A 6,168-nucleotide genomic window follows, 5' to 3' on the forward strand; every position below is an offset into this window, starting at 1 on the left:
AAAAAAAAAAAAAAAAAGAAAAAAGAAAAAAGAAAAAACACCAAAAAACCCTCCACCACTTATGATTTATGATTAACAATGGTAATGTTATATTGTTTTTGTAAGAATTTTAAAAATATATATCACTGACAGAGTTGAAATAATCTTTGTCCCTATTTCCCTAAGAAGAAATCAGTATCTTGAATTGGTGTATTTCCTTCTAGTCCATGCTTTTATGCTTTTATACCTGGATTATGTGTTCAAAAATAATATATAGTTTTGATTTTGGATTTTTTAATGTTACCATCCTGAAAAAAAAAAACTATTCTGTAATTTGCTTTGTCATTCAACATTATATTTGTAAATTATTCATTTGATCTATATGATCATGTTAATTCATGTTAATACTATATATAGGTACATATGTATGCATATGTGTATATTTCATTATATAAATACATAACTCATTAATGGAAATTTGGGAAGTTTCTTTTTTTATTTTTACTCTTTTCAATTACAAGCCACTCTACAAGAAAGATCTTTGTACTAAACTGTTGGTGTGTATGAGCAAGTTTGGTTTTGTTTTTCCCAAGGTACGCACCCCAAAGCCAATCTGTTGGACTGTAGAGTATGAGCATTTCGTCAAATGTGGTTGCACTACTTTCAACTCCTATCAACAGATTATAAGTATTCTCCTTAATAAGTTTTGTCTTGTTTATTTATATGCTTCCTCTTATTATGGAATTACTATATTAGGAAATCATGTTTCTCTTATTTCCTTAGCTATGAGGAATAGATTTGATGATATATCATGGTAACCACAATTAAGTTAGGATTTTTGATAAAACTCTACGTACTATGGCTCTTCATCTCTCATTTTTGTTTTAATTATTTAATAATATATCACTTGGAAGTTGTATAATCATCACCAATAAATATTTAGAATGGCAAGTTAACAGAAAGACAGATGAAATTTGGATAAATAAACATTGAGCTAAACTATGAGCAAAATTCTTTGACTAGAACTTTACACAGGGGGCAACCAATTTTAAGAGTGGCACCTTACAACTGGCCACCTGAACTGAAAGATACACTCTAAACCTATACAATTCGTATAAAAGTCCCTCTTCTAAAATTTTTAATACTTAGCCATATATAATTTTTCCCCCAAATTTACCGTCTTCATTGCTAGACTATAACAATAGCCTCATAGTGCTTTTAAACTGGAAGTCTTTTTGCTTACTTTGCAAGATGATATATAAATATTGCATCATCCATCACCGGAATAACTTGTCTCCTAGATGAAAACCTGAGGGTGATGTGTAATGTAATAAATTTGGACAGCAAGGAAGGGTTCTATTTCCAGTTAAAACCGCAGCCAGGAAGTTTACATTTAGACTGACAGGGGAGGTAGATCAGTACACATTTTGTACGTCATCTTGTTTGTTCAGGGGAAATTGGGGGATCTTTTAAGAGTAGCAGTGATAAGTCTTTATATTTCTTTATGACCTCATAAAAAAGAGCCAATTGTCCCTTCCTGAAAGGAAGTTTCTGGGATCAGAAGCTCTCTGGGTTTTTAGACATTTAGAGCCAGGTGTTCTGAAGTGCCATGTCTAACATGGGGAAGGGCATGCCTTTATGGATATTTTATTTGGATTTAAACAGGTCTGAAGGTTCAAGTTGTACCTTAGTCAAGTTATTTTACTTCTTTGTTTTGAAAAATAATAAGATGATGTACTTAGCACGGTGCCTGGCATATAGTAAATAATAAATATTAATTATCTTTATCATTGTGACTATCATTTATGTTGCTAAAAGATACAAGTCCTTCTGATTCTCATTTTCTGCTTTGAATGAATCTTCTGAAGGTTTTCCTATTAGTTTCCCTTTCTGAAATGTGTCTGGCTTTCCTGGATGTTACTAATGGCAGCTAGTAGCTAACTGCTTGCGAGGTTCAGCCTCCAATAAGGTATTTAAAATCAAAATAATTTCACAACTGTGATTTTAAATTAAATGAAGTGTATTCTAAATAACACAGAATTAAAATAATCACTCATGGATACAATGACATTTGCACTGAGATTATATTGGCTCGGTGTTTTAACAACTGCGTTAGAAATGTCTATGAACAATATAATAACTATTTCTGAAAACAAAGAAAGCTAACAAAATAAATAATTATGCAAATAAATTAAAGCTCTTTTTATTAATGACATATTGGAATAGGCTCAATATGTTGGCTCTCATAAAGGCATAGCAAGTGAGAGGAATTCCTGCTGCATGGGAAATGGAAATGCTAGGTTCTAAATCAATTATTTTGGCTGCCATATTATCCATGTTATCCCCTTCCTCAAAAGCATCCAATGAATTTCCACCGCACTGCTAATCAACAAAACAAAACACTATTAGATGAAACCTTAGCTCCATAATTTCTCCTTACTCCAATTGCATTTTTTACTTCACAGTGTTTGATTAGAAACACCAATAAGTTGCATTATCAAGGTGACTGAATTAGAAAGAGGTGCTATTTCCTTCCAATACATGTAGCTTTGTACTACGGCTTGAGGAGGGGAGAACAGGCTGGATCTCAACCTCCACCTCTAGCTTGACTGGACTTCCTTGTGCTGGTCACAGCCTGGCCAATAGTGCTTGCTGGTCCCAAGCACCATGCAGGCCTCACAATTTTAACTTGATTTTGTGCAGGACTCATACTGCATTCTGGAAAGAGTACCATAAAGGGTGAAAAAGCTGTTGTAATCCATATAGAAACTTTATTTATGTGGCATTGAATGATAAAAGTAACAAGTGTTAGTAATTTAACTTACTGAGTACCTATTATGTGCAAGGTACTGAGCTAGAGGTATAAAAATGTGCAGAACAGACTTATTTCCTAACGTCTTGGAGCTCATGGCGAAAGCAGGGAGAAATACTTAAATAAGTACACCAGTAACTACTACTGTGATAAACACTTCAAAGAAGAAATTTAAGTTCCTATGAGAGTATATAATCTTAATGCTGGTGATGTTAAGAAAGTAAAGACCATTGTTCTTGAGGAAAATCTGAATGTTGTCAAATGCTAGATTTGTGCAGTGATGGTGTTGGTTTTGCATCTACATATTTACAGCTGTTAGAACCAAATGCTTCTTCCTCAGTGCCACAAAGAAATAGCACTCCAACATAAATTTAATTTTCTGAGCAAGGCAATCTTTACTTCTATAGAAGGTTGCAACTCGTGATGGAATAATGGTGAGAGCACACCTAGACAAGGGAGGGGAAGGGGTTCTTATTCCTAATGCAAGTAGCCCCTACTGCTGTGTGGTTCCTCTATTGGTTAGGGTTGGACTGCACAATCCAAGCTAATTCCAGTTGGCTATTTTAAAGAGAGCAGGGGTACAAGCCAGAGTGGGGTGAGTAGTTTGGTGGGAAGGGCGGTTACAGAACAGGTGACTTAGGATTATTCAGGTCAGAGAAGGTGACCAAGGGTGACTCAGGATGGAGCAACTGACCAGGGTGACTCAAGACGGAGCAGGTGACCAGGGGTGACTCAGGTCAAAGCAGGTGACTAGGGGAACAGATGTGAACTACTGATTAGAACTGGTGGGAAAGTTGTTTACTGAAACTAGAGGCAAGGGGGCAAAGAGAACCAGGAAGTTAAACTTTAAAATGGAGAATCAAAGAGTAAGAGAGCTGAACATACTGACATACTGATTCTTTGAAGAGAAACTTGGAGTTCACTATATCTAACACACGTATCAAGGCATGCAACTTTATTATTAAAATTCCTATATTAAAATAGTTTTGCTGTTATAAGGCGAAAAATCCCTAACTCCTTTTTGTCACTGAAACTATGCTTTTAAGTTAATTTAAGAGCAAGTTTTCTTAGCAATGCAACTGCCCTGTTGTAGTAGGTAATTCTCCTGAACAATGCACTCACCACTTCATTTTGTAATTATTACTTACTAGTCTGTCCCCACATCAGATTGTAAGCTCCTTGCAGACAGAAATGAACCTGTGTTCTTTATTGTATCCCTGGCAATTAAGTATAGTGCCTGATACATAGTGAGCCCTTAATATCTAACCATGGAATGAAGAATACTTGTACCTGTCTGCTTTCCTAAATTTCTGCTCTCCACTTTGATTTTAATTATTGACCCTCAATAATCTTTTCTGCCACATTTTTCTTATTGCCAATGACTTTGCCATCATTTATGATATCAAAGGAATCTCATGAAGAATCTGGCAGAAGTTGATACTTGGGGATGTTTTGTGGGAGTATTTAGTGGTTTCTCTCCACTGTGAATTCACTAAGTTGCGTTCCCTAAGTGTCCTCTAAACAATTAGTTCCGTTCTGCATGTGTTTATGAAATCCCTTGCTCTGTAGAGCCCTGGGCTGGGCATAATGGGAGATAACAATGACAGTCTGGCCTCTGCCTTCAAGAAGCTTTATAAAGTAAGTCATTATTTACAAAGAAGAAACAAATATTATGCCGGCACTATGTGTAAAGAGCAATGGGAACACAGAAAGAAGCAATTCATTGCAAACTCAGAGGGATCAGTGATAGCTTCATAAAACCAGAAGGCCTTTGAGCTAAGCTTTGAGTAAAAAGTAGACTACTCTGCGATGGAAGAAGAAATAGAAGGACATTCTAGCTTAAGGAAACTGCAAAGTCTTGTCTTTTGCTTCCCTTTTAAAATAAGTTTCTTTTATGGATTTATCTCAACAGTAACAAATGTTACCATTGTGCTGTCTGTGAATTAATCTAAATCCTGCTCAGCTCTCCTTACGTTTCTCAATACATAATATACTAGCATCATCTCTTATACTTGGCTTCTTCTCTCTGTAATCAATCTTTAAATGCAATAATGTAGGTGAAGGTATTTTATAAAATGAAAAGTACTAGATAAAATAGGAGGAAAGTGGTATACAAAAGTAAGTTACCATAATTCTTATTTTATATTTATTTGCAAGCTCAGTGATCACAAATCATCAGTACTTAACAGATAATATAAAGTTCCAATTCAAAATATATTTACAAAAGCCTAATCAAGTAATTTTGGACAAGTTACTTATTTAAACTTTCTGGGTTTCAGGGATTTTTTAACCTTTTTTTTGTGACGATTGTCTGGATCAATTAACTGTGAAACCAAAAGTACAAGAAAAAGTCACTCTTAATAACATACCAGACCCTTGGATTGACCCAGGCCTTTGCCTATCAAAAATGTTCTAGAGATATGAGACTTACATAATTGAGATATACAATAATACATAACAGTAGATGGGTAAATATCAAAGTCACCAGTACTGTCATTAAGTACCACGGGTTTAAGTGCTGTTATTTAGAGATGGGTACAGTAAGAAGGATCGCAATGACACAGAATTCAGATACAAGCAACTTAACCTGCTCTAGGTCATAATCTCTGACATTCAGAGGGCGTTCTGTAATCCCAGCCCAAACCTCAGTTTTCCCTCCTATTCTAAAATACTTATTCACGACTATATGACAGTTTCAGTGTATATTGGACTGTTGGTTTCACCATTGTTTTCCAGTAAGAAACATTTATAAAATTGCTTAAGTTCCATTTTATTTGATTTGCTCTTCAAATCTTCATAATTCCATGAGACTGTCTACAGTCATCCTTAGAGTGGCATGAATTTATGCATGTTCACCAAGAAAAACTTTATTTTAGAAGAATCTATCTGTAATGACAGAACATCAGCATTACCTTTTCCACAGTTTATTAGTAGTGGGGATAATATATATTCTATAGGATTTATTATTATCAGTGTTAACATTTCAAAAGTGCCTAAAGTTCAAGACCCATATTTATTATACTAATAATTTGTATAATTATTAGTACAAATATAAAAATAATATGTATTTTCATATTTGTATAAAAACTTAAATATAGTTTTATGTATCTTCAGTCATGTCAACACTAATATGTAGGTGAAAACCTCATTTAAAAAGTGAGGAAACTGAGGTGAAGAGGTTAAATGACTTGCCATAAGTCGCAGTAACTAATAAAAAATAGTTGTGAGATTACTGGATATCATTAAGTAAGAAGTAATTTTTATTGAGTATATTTCATCAGGCACTAAGTGCCTAACATGTATTAATATAATCTTTGAATGAAAGCTTGAGTAGATTTTAGAAAAATATAAATTTTTTTTTTTTTTTTTTTTTTTTT

General features: G+C 34.1%; 1 protein-coding gene across 7 annotated transcripts in view; it reads left to right on the forward strand.

Annotated features, from left to right (window-relative positions):
• NTNG1 (netrin G1) overlaps positions 1-6,168 on the forward strand; it is a 369,148-nt gene that overhangs the window by 22,653 nt on the left and 340,327 nt on the right. The window lies entirely within an intron of this gene.

The sequence above is a fragment of the Rhinopithecus bieti genome, unplaced genomic scaffold (genome assembly GCF_001698545.2).
Source record: "Rhinopithecus bieti isolate Rb0 unplaced genomic scaffold, ASM169854v2 scaffold_22040, whole genome shotgun sequence".
Lineage (NCBI taxonomy): Eukaryota > Metazoa > Chordata > Mammalia > Primates > Cercopithecidae > Rhinopithecus > Rhinopithecus bieti.